The sequence below is a fragment of the Lampetra fluviatilis genome, chromosome 4, assembly GCF_964198595.1.
Source record: "Lampetra fluviatilis chromosome 4, kcLamFluv1.1, whole genome shotgun sequence".
NCBI lineage: Eukaryota > Metazoa > Chordata > Hyperoartia > Petromyzontiformes > Petromyzontidae > Lampetra > Lampetra fluviatilis.
The window spans coordinates 14,039,349-14,057,770 of record NC_136278.1 but is presented as its reverse complement, the minus strand read 5'-3'; the positions used below and the strand labels follow the sequence as shown (position 1 = coordinate 14,057,770).

General features: G+C 45.0%; 1 protein-coding gene across 4 annotated transcripts in view; it reads left to right on the top strand.

Moving 5' to 3' along the window:
- Window positions 1-7,145: 7,145 nt before the first annotated feature.
- Window positions 7,146-18,422, top strand: part of CRTAC1 (cartilage acidic protein 1) — a 709,809-nt gene continuing 698,532 nt past the window's right edge. For 2 of the 4 annotated variants that reach the window (XM_078855615.1, XM_078855613.1), the window contains exon 1: window positions 7,147-7,707. The gene's annotated coding sequence lies outside the window, so the exon portion shown is untranslated. Of the gene's footprint in view, window positions 7,708-18,422 lie in introns of all 4 variants that reach the window. The other 2 variants (XM_078855610.1, XM_078855612.1) reach the window with 2 other exon arrangements.

The window sequence follows — 18,422 nt, the reverse complement described above, 5'->3', positions numbered from 1 at the left end:
TTGCCTGCACGTGACCTCGGCCAACAACAGTGACGAGTATCTGAATTGGTCCTTGAGCCGTACCCTATGTCGACTCAGCCATAAATGCGTACCTGGAGCGGTCTGTAAACACCGCCACTGGGGAGACAACGGCGGCCGGACGTGATCCTGGTCACCCACCCCCGCGTGTGCCGTTCCGGCCTTCATAGGTGCTCGCTAACAGCACTTGCTCCTACAGTCTGTTAAGGCTATACGGGGGATCTTTGTCTTATACGGTACAGCTATACCACACACACGACACTGCGCTCCTCGAGCCTCGGTGCATGTAGAACTTCTTTCGCACCGTACTTAGCCAACCGTGCTAATCGGAGGGTATAGGTGTCACACACGCTCATTAGGAATGACCTTAACTATGAATAATATAGACAGGTAAATCACGAGTTAGATTAATTTAACAATGGGAATTAAATTCAACAACAAAGCAAACTGTATATTAATGAGAAACACGTTAAATTGATCGCTGTATGAATTCTACTGGAAATAAATCATATCCAAGGTGAACTATGGAAATTAGACCGCAGCCTTGTGCAGTGCGTCTGAACGGTGCTGTGATATTCATGAATGTGTTGGTTGTCATCAATTACCTTTTGAGTAAACATTCACATAGAGACGCGTTGTGGCCGGGATGGCTTAGCCATTACAATGCAAGGTCAATCGGCCGGTGTGCGTGGGGTTGATTCTCGTAGCTTCCTTGGGCATGTCAAAATCGATTAACTAAAGTGCACTCGCTGCTGTGAAGTGGACAGCAACGACTGACATTGTGTATTTTCACAAGTGCTCAAGTCAAAAGCGATCGAGGCCTTTTACTCTAACCCCACGGTCGTTGTGACCACCACGTGGTGGCGTTCTGGGGGGGAAATGCCTCTATACTGTGTATAGCCCCCTTGTCAAACTCTGGTGACCTGACCGGGCATGGAAGGGGTCCTCATCTTCAGTGAGGAGGATGTGATGAAGAGCAGGGAGACGCTATCCACGCAGCATGCAGGATGGCATCACCACGCCTCGTAACCTGCGCGGTGGTCGCAAGCGGTTGTCAGTACCCACGCGTTTCGCTAAGACTCATCACAGCATGAGGCTCCCAGTGGCATACAATAGCGGTCATTGATGCTGTCAGGGGACTATAGTGCCAGCCTGTTAAGCGTAGACACGCGTCCTCGTCGACAGGCTATTGATAGGGCAGTACTTCCAACGTCGTGATTCATGTCGTGGCAAAAAGACCTCCAGAGTTGCTCTCGTTTCTTATGCAAAACAATTCGGATCCGTATGAAAGTAAGTGCGCGTGGCTGGACACGTCGCTAGAAGGGGCGACGGAGAAGGATCAAGGATATCGTAGGAGTGTCAACCAAAGCAGAGGACGTGCCCAAGAGGACTTCCATTGTGGACATGGGGCAATGAAATCAACTCGTGAAAAATGGATCGCTACATCGCAGGACCGCCAGAGATGGCAACGGAAGGCCTTTATCCAGCAGTGGATTGATCATGGCTGATGATGATAGCGTCTAAATGCAATTGCACCTCAAAACGCTGTTACATTCCGTGTGAGACTGAATCTGAGTAATTATTAGAGAATTATTCTGAAATAGCAAACTCTCTGGCGTTCATTATACTTATTTTAAGATGTTTCCAGGCAATTAATGCTGAGTATTTCTACAAGTGGGAGGAAAGCAGAGCACTGGGTGAAAACCCACGCGTGCATGTGAGCAGCACTCTACCCCCGTACAGGTAAAAACAGACGGCGATGAGTCCACTTGCTGTACTGCCTTCTCCTGGAGAGTCAGTTTACGGCTCCTCTTCGACGCCCGCGAAAATTGAGTTTCACAACATCTGTGCGGTGATCCACCAACCTTCGCCTCCTCCACAACAGTGTTGGATTACAGGCTACCACGTGCATAGCCACCACTGCCCAGCTGGTAAATCCACTCTGCAACACCTTACACACGTTCCCATCTCCCATGTCCACGGGTGGGAAACGAGCGCAATGCTGTCAGAGTGCCACTGCTCCATGTCCCCATCTCTTCTCTACTCTCTTGACTGGCCAAACTCACGTCCCCGCTGGACATCCTCATGCACTCACCGTCCCCCATCTGGAGAGCCCTGTCGCTCGCGTGACACGTGCGACTGGACCCCTGCTGCTCATAATCACGGAGCATGAATATGTTTTTAATGAAGCAATCACGGTGACGGCATCGTGTCTTGGTGCACATGAACCACTTGCACCACGATCACCACTCTATCAATCACTGTGATATAAATAACGAGACTGACTACCTCCTGATGTCAACATATATGTTCTAGTGTATAGATTTGTCGACCAGGCGTTTCATAAGACTTTACCCGCACATTCATCTGTATTTTTACTCCATACTTAATGTCTCGCAATTTTTAAATGTCTCAAAATCTCCATGCCATGTCCCAAGACTACATACTTAATTTGGAAATGTTTCTTCACTTTACGAATCTGCTTGTCCAGATTGCACCTCTCTGACATAATACACACCCCGAGAGCGTTACTTTTTCGATCAGTCTGTAATGGACAGTTGTATTAATTGTTAGATTATCTGAATGCAAGTACGCTTTGGAACCATACTTCATACCGGATTGGCTTAACTATGCTATGACTTCACAGCTTAGATGGGTGACATAAGATGAATATATATCTAGTGGTTGGCGTAAGCAACCCTCATGGCGGTGTAGGTCAGTTACTCAAATAAGAGGCACAGCTTTCTATTTCAACGGGGGGAGGGTTACGCATGTGAGCCTCCTTGCTCCCGAAATCACTTTCACTGAAATAGTTACGGATGTTTTTAACCCGTATACAATCATATGCATGCTATAACTATATATATTATTTTCCTCATACATTTTAAAAATCATTTTTATGAAAACGTTGTACTCGTTAATCTGTTGATTCGGAGGCCCCCTTGTGGCCGACCGGGCCCCTATGCGTCGCTTACGCTGCATTACCCCCCAAAAGGTGCAGGTGCGCCCCTAACTCAGATGCTCTTGCCACAGTGCCCGACAAGAGGATAACCGAATTACCTGCTCTGAGCTGGGGTCATCGTTACCCCCAGGGGGAGCGATGGGTCCGGGGTTCGCCGGGCTCGAAAGATCAGGAGCCGACGAACCTACTCAACAGCGAATTCGAATCATCTTATTAAATAACATCCAACTGTAAACAAGTCGAACCGTTAGGATTAAATAGTTAATATATTTTATATAACAATGTGACACCAACAATATAATTATCAATCTGTCTCACGAATACCTCATCGTGTAATCACCATAATGCGAATTTAATTCACCATATTAACCAAATTACGCTTAACTGGACTCACAATAGCATTAAAACCATCGCTTTATTACCAACACAATACATTATAGTATAATTAATGATAGCCTATTTTTCACCAACCTAGCCAATTTTCACCTTATTACACTCATATAAGCCACCAATCAGAACCAATCAATCGGAAAACAATTATATATATTGAACTAGTTCACTGGCACGTTTGTCCTGGTGATGCCATGATTCTTCCACGTGAGAGCTGAGTTCTTACTAACACCTGATGATGCTGGATATAATCTCCAGCGAAACGTCGCACTAAGTAGTCAGAATTTATCTTGCTTTTCAAAATTACGGTTTGCGGGGAAAGAAACCCGAATTAATCTGCATATTTGCCTACATGACAACTTGATTTGAGTGGCTCTGTCGGGTAGTGGATGGTTATGACTAAAACGTGGCATGATACCTACTACACGATCCAACACAAACATATACTCACGAATCATATAGGTCGTGAAAGGTTACTTATGAAAAATCTTGATTTAAATTCTACTTACAAAAATTATCCTGCTGAATCGTGAACCATTCTACTTAATTATTCGTATACCCAGCCTGTGCGATGATGTTCAGACGGTGCCTTATCACGTGTGTCGTCATCATCATCATGTGATCTCCGATCCGGGGGGCGCACAGTTTTGCACAGATGTCCATTTCTCCCTGTCCAATTGTTTCTCGTTGCCTGTCGCCCGTCCTCCGTCCTGGTGCACCGAACCACTCAATATCTCCTCCAGATACTCACCACCCTTTCTCGCTCCAATTCTCTGATCATACGCGTACCACACTGACACGAACCTTTTAGTCTCGACGAGCACTCCTCACCTGCGTTCAATAAAGTATTGCTGCTGCTGATGATTATTACAATTCCGCAAGTTTCGCTGCTACGCCTTACAGGTGTAGTGGCTTCAATTGAGGAGCACACTCACCTTGGAGGCAACACTATGTATTAACGCATAAAAACCAGCGTAAACATTATATACAGGGTGGTGACCACCGTTCCTAATCTCACTAACACTCGGGGAGTACTACACAGCGTGACCAGGGCAGGTGACGGGTTGGCTGGTCACGAACGACGATCGGAGACTCGAGGACCGCTGATGGCGTCTTCATCCCAGGGTTGAACAGCCCAGCTCTCTTCTTGGTTCTTTCGGTAAAGTCACGTAGAAGGGAAATAATAAAATTATAAAAATAAAACATAATAAAATACAATTCTCCGTGAGAATTCTCTGTGAGAATTGTATTTTATTATGTTTTATTTGTATTATTTTATTATTTCCCTTCTACGTGACTTTACCGAAAGAACCAAGAAGATGAATCCCTGCAGTCACGAAAGCTTTAAATCGAAGCCCAGCGCTCTGTTCACACCCCGCTTATAACTCCCGTGGCGTGGCCGGCTCCACCCCAGGCCACGCCCCCCTTATCGACCCTTCGAGAAGATACGGGCCCCCAACCACGTGACCCCCAAGCTCCCCCCTGGGGACCCAAGCCCCCCTTTATCCGGTCACGTGTCCTGTTGGGTTCACGCAGTGTCACGGCCTGACACGACCCCCGTGACACCCGCCTACAGCACCCATACCGAGCCAACACAGGAGTCGTCATATGTCCCGATGCTCGTACAGTCCTGACACGGTAGTGACGTCGTATGTCACTATACAGACATAACAAACATGCAACTACTGCACTGTCATTGCTAAATTGGATACATAATTTACGCAATAAATAACCATCACCACCACCATAGAAGTTTGACATTGAAAGCAAGGGACGTTATTCATAGTTTATTTTTCCTATGGTTAACCGGTTATGTGCATGCAGTAGATACCTCTCATCACGAGATCCCTATGTTTTTAATCGTTGTCACTCGGTAGTGTTACTATATAACCACTAAAGTAACTATCGGTTAAAAAGTTAAAATAATGCATCAACTTTAACTGCGTAAAATATGGATGAATGGTGACCCGTATGTATAACGCGGAAGGTGCCATAGAGAGCTTCGAGACCAGCAGTATATTCTTCAAGGAGGCCTTGGGTTTTATATAAATACGCCTATTATATATTTATTTTCAAATAGTGCTATTAACGAATGTGGCGAGTGTGTTGATCTAAAGTTTAAGCCCAGCCAAGAAATTAATTTGAACGTGTGATACAAGTTTTTGTCATAAGTGGACACCTCTGCCTAACCAACTCTCTATATGATGACAATAAAGATACTGGTGGATGCCCAACTGCATTTGGGACATTAAGGTTATTTTCAAGGTCATATAGGTCTTGGTATTTTTTGTTTCCAAGAGTTGTATGATCTCTTGAACTATATCTCTGCATTTAGAAAACAAACGATGTCGTTTATGTATATGATGAAAAAATAAAACATCCAATTTCCCACATAACTGCATCAGACCATGAATCGGAAATACAGTGTGCACTTCGTTCTGAGAATTAAACATGCAAATTATTATTGTACATTGCGTTATTTCACATTTCTCAGTGTAAACTTTCATATATTATCTTGTAAAACAAAAATAAGTGTAATAGTCACAGCCATGACATTGCCAAACTCGCTGGTTGCGGTGCAGCAAACCTCTGGGTTATAAACGAATTTCGGGCTGTATGTCTGCACGCTTCTTTGAACACTTCATAATTTTCACACAATTTATTTGTGAATGTCCCATGTTTCTGATCCATGTTGCCGGTTGGTGGTGGTGCGCGTGGTCTGTAATTCAGTTAGCACTGTGGAGGCAGCGGGGCTTGGTGGATCACACACACATTTGTGAAACTGCCGTCCCGTGGACGTTGAAGAGAACCCATGCCCTGACTTCCCAGGAGAAGGCCGTACAGGAAATATGGACTCCACCTGTTCTATCTGTATGGGATAGAGTGTTGCCTCCCCCCTCCCCTCTCCACACGTGTGGGGTTTTCTGTGTGTTCCTGCTATCCTTTCACATGTATAAATACTCATTGGCCGAAAATATCTTAATATATAGAGAACTGTAGAACTTGGGCTATTACTGGCACGCGCACACCGCCAGCTTGTATGTGCTTCCTCACCGGATGTGAGATGCAATTTGCATGAAGTCTGCTATAAAAATATGAAACATGAGCAGGTAATATTTCAACATACTTCAGATCACAGAAGGCATGTTAAGAAATCGTGCATGTGCACGATTTTCTTCCATGTGAATCGTGTTTTTGAATGATCATCTTTTCATTTTAAACAAATAATTTGGTGATGCTGCAGTGACAGTGGTACACAAGCACAGTTATCAAAACGAACACATCCGTCACTATCACTGCCTTGAAATGAAAACATTTATACAACAGGTGGCTTTATTATACATTCATGAAGAAGGGCTATTGACCGAAACATCGCCTATTACCACCTGGCCGTGTTCCCAATTATCCGTGGTTCCTACTCGCACCTCTGAGTTGTTATCTGTCTCTCTCGAGTGAGATAAATCGTGACTCATATCAAGTTGAAAATATTATTAGAGTATTATTAAATAATTATTTCAAGGCCATACATTGTTATTGACGAATTTGTTAGGCTCCGGATATGAGCTGTTTTTGGTGTTCAATATCCCGACAATTATTTCTGTGAATCTGGCGGCTCTTGAGCCACTTGGAGGGGGCCCTTACAATCGCGCTTGTTTCCCGTGAGAGGGAATGGGCGCGCGGCGTTTGAATCGCGCGCCGCTGCCCGCGAGTGGCCGAGGGAGCGTCGCCGCCCACCGCGGGCGCTGCCGCGCGCGATTGGCCCGCGCCCGCGAGTGAGAGAGACGGCCCGCGGGACGCACTCGCCCAGACAGACGCGGCTCCTCGCAGAGAGCCTCCTCCTCCCCGTCCTCATCCCTCCCTCCCCTCGCCCAGACGGCGCAGCCAAGCGGGCAGCTGTGCGGAGCGCATCGCCTCGTTCAGCAGCAGCGGCAGCAGCCGCGGCGTCATTAGCGGAGGCAGAGGCCGGCAGCCTGAGCGAACGGTAGCCCGCTCCGATATCTCTTCCCATCCCCCTCGCGTTATCATCAACATAACCCCCCCGCTCTCCGCAAGTGAACACCCACACGCCAGACACCACCGTACAGTGTATGTAGGGGAGCATCGTGGGGCTGCTGTCGGAGAAGGAAGAGGGCACACGCACGCACTCATTGTGACTGCGCCTGGATCATCACCACCACCACCACAGTTGCACCCGCTCTCTCCACTCACCCCCACGCACGCACGCCCGGCACCCCGGAGCGAACTCTCCGTGGCGTGGCTCCCGGGTCCCTCCCTGGTGGTGGCGCACGCTGCTGGCACCTGCTTTCGTTTGTGCCGAGCACACGGACGCTCCTCCGGTAAGTTGTGCGCTGCGTGAGCGGGCGATGTTGCTGCTAACGTCCAGCGGGCGCTCGGGTTGGCGTCGGATGCCAGCACACCGCGCAGTCAGCAGTATTAACTGCGCGACTGCACATTGTGTTGAACGCGCTATTAAACGCGACGTGTATTTCCCGTGCTGCTGGCAACGCGTGGGAATTGTGTTGCCCGGTGTCTCGATGCACCACGCACAGGTATGCCCTGGTTAATCGTATACAAGTGTGCGTGGTGGCATTATAGGTTGTATTTGCGCAAAAAAATACGTACAAAATACCCTAATTAAAATATATTTCTTTGAAAAAGGATATTCAAAGATGACATCTCTGAAGTTGCTTTTTGGAATATCTGTTGTGTAATTAGCATTGCAATTGTGCTGTCTCCAACACATTAATTGTACATTAGTCCCCTGATCGCTTGTGTTAACAGAGCCCTCTTCTGGGCATTGCTGTGCCATTAAATACTTCACTGGAACCTTTTGGGACCAACATTGGCTCCAATCCCAAGGCGTCTCTCGACTGTGTGCGTACCGCGTTGGATATAGACTTGTTAAGCAAGGCGTTAATGACTACGTTGAGTGCACGATGCATTTGCTTAGCGTAAACCTCATTTACTTGCCACGTCCGGCAGCATTTACTGAAACTTAAACTCTGCCGTGTGGGTGTGCGGCGTGCTGACTGAGAGAGCCGTGGCAGAGAGAGAGCTGCGGGACGCCACACACATTAGAAAGTTGCCCGGCTCTTTTACCAGCAAGGAACCCGCGTGGCGCAACGCGCAAATCTCCCCGGGTCGCCGAGCGTTGCCACTAGGCGGCAGCCGCTCGCATTGGTTGGATAATCGTCAACTTTACAATTTCGTAAACTTACGAAATAGTACATACGGAAACCACAGGTTTCGAGCGCCCAGAGGCTGTTTGGGTGGCTTGCGAATGTCATTAAGAGCGAGGGTTACGCAAGCGTAACGAAACCATATGAAAAATAGTTGTACGTAACAATGCTGCATGCGGATGCCAAGGCGACGTATCTCCCTCATACATGTATAACTCCAAAGAACAATAAATCAACGTATTTTTGTACACATCGCATCGGCCGCACGGTAGTGTATACTTTCAGCAGCGTTGATTCGGTTAGAGAAACAACTACTTTGATTAAAATACTCAACACAAAATCACCGTCATCCTGTGTACACCTGTTTCTCCGGTATACGTAGTCGAGTACTGGACTAATTGTGCTGTGATGAGCACCTGAAAAGGAAAGGGAGGTGTCTGTGGACGAGTCCGCAACAGTCGCGTGGCCTTCAAACGCAGCAAGCAGCAGCGTCTTGCCACCCACTTGGGGTGCGCTCTTAAGGCACGCTCAGTCCACTGCTGGATGACGGCCAGAAGTCCCTCCCCAAGTCATTTTGCCATCGCCCACGAGAGAGCGCGGCTTCAGGTATCCCACACGAGCCGGTGTGTGTCGGAGAGGAATCGGCCTCGCGACTGTGGCCGCCTCGAGTCACGTTGGGCGACACCGTCTGCACGCTGATCCTTTTGTGTTCTGTATTCAATCGCCGCTTCGCAGCAGCAACTGCAGCAGCCGACGATAATGATGGGCGATTGAAGGGACACTGCGTTTGCCATGCAGGGCAGCCACCACACACACCGCTCGCTATTTGCCGCTTGTAACAATTGCTGTTTGGCGCTATTCGTTTCGTTCATATAATGGCAGAAATACATTCGGGAACAAAATGCCAACAATGTCGAGCACTGCTGCTGGCCCACGACGAGAGAGGGCTTCAGGAGAGAGTTTGTGTGGTTCTGTTGTTCCTCCTCTTCATCCGTTAAAAGAGCACAAACCACAGTGAGTTGACTATTTGGCCCATAGTTTGGGTTGCGTGGCCACAATCGCACGACTGCCGTGGGCTTGTCTTTGAGGTTCCATTTATTAAGGCTATCGGTGCTGTTGCAACGCCACCCAGCGCAGCAGTCGCCCCTGCTCATCGTGCAGTGAGCCCACGAGCACACTTGTTCACGCCGCTTGTGGGTGATCGAGGGCTCGACTCGGTGGAGGCGCTGGTGGTGGCTTCCGCCGTCTCGGTTATTCAATGGAAGCTTCTTGTAGTGCGCGCAGCGTGAGTACGGTCACCCGTGGAGCCGTGCTCGGCGGCGCAGAGGGCACACGGCCCCCGAGGTGCTCCCGAGAATTACGAGCAAAGTATCGCCGCGTTCACGCTGCGTGGTGAGGTTACATCACGGGGTGAGTTAGCTCCACGTGTGATGAGTTTACATCACTTGTGGTGAGTTTATACCAAGGGGTTAGTTTTACACCACGTCCGGCGAGTTTGCACCACGTGCGATGAGTTTTACACCAGGTGTGGTGAGTTTACACCACACATGTGGTGAGTGTACACCACATGCCGCGAGTTTGCACCACGGGGTGGGTTTACACAACAGGGGTGGGTTTACACAACAGGGTGAGTTTACACCACATGTTGTGCGTTTAGCCCGCCGGGGTGCGTTTACTCCACGTTTGGTTAGTTTACGCCTAGGGGTGAGTTTACACCACTTCCGGCGAGTTTACACCACGTGGTTAGTTTACACCGTGGGGTGAGTTTACACCAGGGGGTGAGTTTACCCCACGGGGTGAGTTTACACCACGTGGTGAGTTCACACCAACTCACCGCATTTCATGTGTTGCAAAATAGCACGAAGTGAATTGACATCTCTACCTGCGATCGGGCTCGTCACGTGTCTCAAGGACAGGCGTTCAGTTTATAGAAATCTATTCAAGTGACAGCCGTTGGCTGATGTCTGCCTAAGCGATCTCCGTAGGATTCTATCGCAATAGCGTTTTATAACGTGACCTCCAGAGCATTCTGGTGCTCGCCGAGAACACAAAAGCAACTAACCTATATGCGGGTGAATGTTATTGCAGTGCAATCAAATGCAAAGAGGCTACTGGAATTATGGCCCTGTGAACGTTGATCTGTTAATGGGTGGCTGCCCTAACACATCTGTAAACAACATACATGCGTGAGGCTCAAATCAACGCGAAATGTGCCTCATTGCACGTGTCCACGTTTCGAGCACCGCTCGTTGCGCGGTCACACGTGCCGTGCTCCCCCGTCCGTGTCTCACCGCTTGTCCATTTTGACTCCGGTGGCCCAGGCGTGCCCCGCACCCTCGGGTTTGATCTCGTGTAACTGATCGGCGACTTGTGAGTTTCCCAATGCCACTCGCAGCATCAGCGACCTGGCTCCTCGGTCGGAGCACATTTAGAACATGCGCCGGCGGGGAAAGGTCACAGTCACGGTGTACATGAACGAGCCTATCTTAAGTGATACAAATAGAAAAGTATAACAGACAATGCGTTTTCTTTATTCAGTCTGCCGCTGCATGTAAAATATGCAAGTATTTCTTACACAAAAGCCATCGACTGGCACAGCCTTCCAGAAGTGCGTAATTCCAGCAGTGTTGATTCAGCAGGAGAAAACTGGACCGGTTTCGAAATGCAGTGCCTCATAGCAGTCAGGCTTCATTGAATAATTGCTGGTGAACTAAGTATTGATTCAAGCAAACCTGACTGCTGATGAGACGGTGTATGTCAAAACCAGTCTAGAATTTGCATGGATGTGTGGTCTCTGCCTATTTTTCTGGCGTGGAACAACACTCCACATGGTTCATGAATGGCAGAATTTTTTCCACGGTGGAAAGTTTACTACTCGTGGAACTGTCCACCGTGGTGAAATCTGCCCCATGCGTGACTTGCGCCTCGAGTGTGCAAAGTCAACCGCCGTGTTCTAGAGAGCTTGTAAATCTCCACCCGACATCCTAATCAAGGATGTCGAGCGGAGCGCTGGTGGGCTTCTTCCTCGCTGCACTGAAGAGTAAAGGTGCTATATGGGCAGTAAAACTGAAGCGGCTGTGTGTCTGGGATGTGAATAGATATACAGTCGCCCTCCAACAACAACAGAGGGCAGAGGACCGACGCTAGGACCGACGCTCACAACAATGAGCAGGGCACCGGGTTGCTAAAACGCAGCAAGTCAATCAGTCAGCCCATGGCACCTGCGTACAGTGAGGGAAAAAAGTATTTGATCCCCTGCTGATTTTGTACGTTTGCCCACTGAAAAAGAAATGATCAGTCTATAATTTTAATGGTAAATTTATTTGAACAGTGAGAGACAGAATAACAACAACAAAAATCCACAAAAACGCATGTAAAAAATGTTATAAATTGATTTGCATTTTAATGAGGTAAATAAGTATTTTACCCCTCTGCAAAACATGACTTAGTACTTGGTGGCAAAACCGTTGTTGGCAATCACAGAGGTCAGACGTTTCTTGTAGTTGGCCACCAGGTTTGCACACATCTCAGGAGGGATTTTGTCCCACTCCTCTTTGCAGATCTTCTCCAAGTCATTAAGGTTTTGAGGCTGACGTTTGGCAACTCGAACCTTCAGCTCCCTCCACATATTTTCTATGGGATTAAGGTCTGGAGACTAGCTCGGCCACTACAGGACCTTAATGTGCTTCTTCTTGAGCCACTCCTTTGTTGCCTTGGCCGTGTGTTTTGGGTCATTGTCATGCTGGAATACCCATCCACGACCCATTTCCAATGCCCTGGCTGAGGGAAGGAGATTCTCACCCAAGATTTTATGGTACATGGCCCGTCCATCGTCCCTTTGATGTGGTGAAGTTGTCCTGTCCCTTTAGCAAAAAAACACCCCCAAAGCATAATGTTTCCACCTCCATGTTTGACGGTGGGGATGGTGTTCTTGAGGTCATAGGCAGCATTCCTCCTCCTCCAAACACAGCGAGTTGAGTTGATGCCAAAGAGCTCCATTTTGGTCTCATCTGACCACACCACTTTCACCCAGTTGTCCTCTGAATCATTCAGATGTTCATTTGCAAACTTCAGACGGGCATGCTTATGTGCTTTCTTGAGCAGGGGTACCTTGCGGGCACTGCAGGATTTCAGTCCTTCACGGCGTAGTGTGTTACCAACTGTTTTCTTGGTGACTATGGTCCCAGCTGCCTTGAGATCATTGACAAGATCCTCCCGTGTAGTTCTGGGCTGATTCCTCACCGTTCTTATGATCATTGCAACTCCACGAGGTGAGATCTTGCATGGAGCCCCAGGCCGAGGGATATTGACAGTTCTTTTGTGTTTCTTCCATTTGCGAATAATCACACCAACTGTTGTCACCTTCTCACCAAGCTGCTTGGCGATGGTCTTGTAGCCCATTCCAGCCTTGTGTAGGTCTATAATCTTGTCCCTGACATCCTTGGAGAGCTCTTTGGTCTTGGCCATGGTGGAGAGTTTGGAATCTGATTGATTGATTGCTTCTGTGAACAGGTGTCTTTTATACAGGTAACAAGCTGAGATTAGGAGCACTCCCTTTAAGACTGTGCTCCTAATCTCAGCTCGTTACCTGTATAAAAGTCACATGGGAGCCAAAAATCTTTCTGATTGAGAGGGGGTCAAATACTTATTTCCCTCATTAAAATGCAAATCAATTATAGACTGATCATTTCTTTGTCAGTGGGTAAACGTACAAAATCAGCAGGGGATCAAATATTTTTTCCCTCACTGTATGTCCCGTGACATCCTGCCAAACATGTGGTGACGTTAGTTGTGAATGGTGGCTGTTATTGGTATACTCCACTGACCTGGAATACAACTACAACAGTTTTATATTATTATCAGCAAAAAAATTAATGTTTTTCATGATACATTTTTGAGAATCAAAATTACAAATGTGTATGATTCGGCTAAGGGTTGAAACATGGCTTGCATTACTGGTACCACCAACGTGAGCATCAATCAATTATGTACAATCTACTTTGCCAAATTATTGTGTATCTTTATGTATTTTAATAATTTAGTTTTCTATGAAATAGTCTAGAGTTAGTCAGTCCGATTTCAATTATGTTACCAATTATTGGTTTGATTACTCGACTAATCGGATAACACAAATATAGTTGTCAAAAAATGTCACCTCTGTTCCTACGTGTGCCACTGAACGGGAGGTGATATGTGAGAGGGTTTCCTGCCTTCGGGAGAACGCATGTCAAACTAAATTAAAACTTTTTATTTTACCAGGTAAGGCCCACTGAGCTATATAGATATTTTTCAGAAGCGACCTGGCTGTCATAAATGATAGCTCAACGAAGTGGCTTATCACGTGGAAATTTATAGCAGCCAAATACTCTAAAAGCATGTTTATAAATGTGGAGGGCAAAACCGGAGGCCCTGGAGAAAAATACAAGCGATCACGGCTATAACATGGAAACTCCAAATATACAGGCGTCAGGGTTGGGATCGAACCCAGACCTCCTGTATACCAGGCGAGATAGTTAACATCTTTCCACCATGGCACCCTGCGAGATTGGTCGCCATTTATAAAGGACCCCGTGTATTGGACCACAACAAAAAGTAGTCAAACTCTCACCAATCTGTCCCAGCGCAAAGTGAGTTATTTACAACTATAAGTATTTTTTATTTTATACATTTGTTTCATTGTAACAGTTAATTTTATTATAGCTACAGCACATTTCTGTTGCATTATAGATGTATCTGGTATGAGTCAACATTTACAATTGTATTGAATATTATATTATTATGTCAAAATCATTTATATCAAGATTAACTGGCATATAATGACTGAAATCGTGAATTTAGGGTTTGTTTTGCTGAGTGAATTACTTTTGGTATGTGTGATGTCATTAAATTACTCGTATTACAGACTCATGTGACACCATAACAACATACTAAAACATTTATTACATGATCTATCAATAATTAATTCAGTGCCAAATATATATGCAATATAAATCATGATGAAATGCATACCATTGAAGCATTCAACATCATATGAATATCTCTACTTAAATGCAGTTATTGTATTGATAGGAGTGATATCACTATCGAGGTATGGTTCAATTATCATGATTGGATGTAAGTGCCTGACATCCAAGCAGGGAAATATCTACATGTGACTCATTATGACCTGGGATACAGTACAGTATAAGAAGTTTCATCTTCTTGGTTTTTTCGGTAAAGTCACGTAGAAGGGAAGTAATAAAATAATAAAAATAAAACATAATAAAATGAAACAATTCTCACGACGTTTCGGCCACAACGCAAGCAGCCGTCCTCAGGTATTTTTATTATTTTATTACTTCCCTTCTACGTGACTTTACCGAAAAAACCAAGAAGATGAATCCCTGCAGTCACGAAAGCTTTAAATCGAAAAGTATAAGAAGTTAATATGGGCCCTTTTAATAACACTGACCAGGTATTGCTGTCAAGAATGCAATTTGGTAATTTTACAGCTGTGAATGGGAAAAAAATGTTGAGCTATGGACATGACGAATATTTTTTTCCAATTAATAAAGCCATTTAAGATAAATTATTCAACTCATCTGATAATTTGCGATTAAGAATTATTGTTAATTTTCTGATATCAATAATTCAACAAGGATAAATACGTATGAATTAATGTATAAAACGTATTAACATGTTAATCCAGTTAAAATACCGAATCACGAATTATTGTACATGCAGCACATTTGCTGATTAGAATTATACTGAATATGGTTACTTATTTTAAGTATTTTCTCACGCATATGTCAGTAGAGACTTGACAGAATAACAGCAATTAATATAAAATAATAAATTACAGGTCCTTTGCCAATCCGCAGCTCCGATTAGCATGGTTGGCTATCTATGGTGCAAAAGAAGTTCAACATACGTTCGTACAATTCACAGCTGGAAGAAGGCATCCCCATGCAGTCATTGTGGGGTTTGTGGGATCGTTCTTCACCACTTTGATCTACCAGTTGGTGAACACACCGAGGACAGGTTCATGTAGCACTCCCCACTGATGTTGGTTATGACTGGGACTCAAACTCAGGTTTGCTGAGCTCATCGTGCAGTGTTACAAACAATTCACCACCACTCCATCCCATCAGCAGCTTAGCGTGATTAGTGTTGATTGGTTTATAACTAATTTATTATTTATAACGTTTGGTACAGTATTTTAATCATAACGTTTGTTAAACAATATGAGCAGCATGCCAACGAGAAGATAATATGAACGGTATTTTACGTGCAAATATTGTCACGGTATTTAAATGTAGTTTACTTTTAGTAAAAATATGTTTACAACTGACTATATATCAACTATCACCTGTTCAAATGAAGTACTATGGCATTGCTTATATCTCCATTAGCAACCCCTTAGCAAGGGGTGGAAATTCCTTGTTCCTGTGATAGGGGTCAGTCTATCCATACGATGACCACTGCTGGCTGCCCACAAAGTGGTGCACGTTTACTGACCCCGATTTGATGATGGGCTGAGTCCACCCGCTACCGGGATTGAAACTCCAAACTTTCTGCCCACGGCACCGCTGGGCTGGATGTGTTTTTGTCAATTGCAGTCGAGAGCCAAGATGTTCATTTATCATTCATTATTCTAACAGTTGAAGTTTTAGTTCTAATGTGCATGAAACACATGGCAGGTTTGAAACCATACCATTTGCTCTCGTATTAGCTGTTACAAAGCTATGTGCAAGTATATAATAAACCAAACAGATGCTATTCAATCATGGTACTCATCTTGGAAGGAGCTGTCATTTTGTTGAGCGAGGAAAGCCTCGCTCAAGATTTTTCTTGAGGTGTTTTCTTGCCTTGGGATGTATGGCCGATTCCCGTTGCCACTGCGTTTCCATTTACGTGTGGGATAGAAACTGAGGCGACTGGGGAATGCCCCTTCATGTGATGGGACAACAGGTAAAATGTACACAGGCAGCCATTTACCTACTTGCAGCACTGTCTCTACCAGGTACCTTATTTTCCTGCAAGTTGGAGTCTCGTGTCAGCTCCATCTCTATGATCCACAAACCAAAGACACGGCGATATATTTGTCCATCACCACACCTGGTCATTAATCGTTGCTGTGAGTAATCAACACAGGAGCACTTGTATGGCATTTGTACTGCACAAAGCATTTTCAGATGTTGCAAGATTGTGTACGAGTACCATGGTAATATTTCCATTTTTCTATTGTGTAATATGCTCACACCACATTATGCCACTAAGGCTAAAATAGGAACATTCCTTAATCACAAAAATATAGCCTTCTTTGGGAACCATTGCTGAGCCATCATGCCCAAGGTTATTTGATTATGAAGGACGCACATAATATTTATTCCATAAAGTATGACCAGTCGCATGCTCTGCCAGGTGCGAAATGTGATGTAAAACTTCCAACGTTCTGTCACCTGCTTTATGCTGTCGTCTTTGTCAAGTTAACATTAAGGGAGCATAGGCCAGTACTTGTGTAAATCTATTTTCTGACAGAGCGATAATTTAACAATGAACTTTAACCCAGTGAGAGCACCTTTTATTGTAAGTATTGTTTGAAGGAAACCCTTAATAATCATCGTCATTCCAGGAATTTTGCTATTTAGCATGGTCCAGGTGTGCACAATTTTCAAGTTATATGTTTTTAGTTCATAGAGCAATACAGCTGCACTGTATTCCACTCTGAAATTGTAATTGTGCTGCTCATTTTGGTTATGCTGCTGCGGAGAGAAGTGCTGTAGCGCCACGCCAGTGTCTATTTCTGTCATATATAATTAGTTTGAGTGAGCATATTTTATTTTTCTAGAGTACAGACATTTTTATGAACCCCTCACCATTACTTCATGTATTGTTGGCTGGTTGGGGTCGCTGCTTCAGTGCCCGAGACCGTCTGGAAACGGTTTTGTGTGGCCGTGCGTGAGGTTCGCTTCTCGGCAGGGCACAACTAACCTCAGAGCCACGGCACGGACAATTAATGGGCACTTACCGTGAACTGCGTTTTCTTAATTAGTGTGCACAAATATATGCACATTGCTAGTTCTTATTTACTGGCGATATTTTCTGTTAAGCACTAAAGGAGTTTATTCAGAAAAGTGTTGGGAAATGTTATTAGTTGAAATTATGTTTTGTTTGCAGACTGAGTTAGAAAAATATTTTAGTGTTTGAGAAAACACAGCGAGTCATTAGCAGCAGTGTGGCAATTCAGAAACAACTCTTCATACATTTGTCTTGTAAAGAGCTCACACACAAATACGACTTACAAAACACACAGCACTTTGTCTCCTGTGCACCTTCTGTGATTGCATTACAACCAATCACTATACATCTTCACTTCTTCAAGTGAAATTGTTTGCAATCAACATTACCAGAAGATATTTTGTTTCATATTTGAAATATATGCCATTAGCTATGAGGGATGCTCAATTAGTTTGGAATCAGATCTGATCATTTCTGAAATAAAATCAGATGGGATCAGACCCATAGTGCCAAGTTGCCCGATCAGCTGATTTATTGGACCCTGCCCAAGCAGTCAATAAGATGCACCTTCCCTCAATCTTAACCGTAAAACGTTTACTGAAGTTAATGCTTTTGTATTTACGAAAAAATCATTTGTACGACAGTAAACATTGAAATACAGTGGTTGAGTGGGTCATTACAGAAACATGTTTTTTTCGGAGTTACAGCCAAATGTTATTAACATTGGTCTTGATTTTGTCTCTCCAATTTGCATTCTTTTTAATCCGAGTGTGTTTATCTTACTACGCATATAAGTGAATGAACTCATTATGATCATTTCACTTGATTTATGCAATTACTTTGTTTTTTATCTCATTAACAGTTGTTTTAAC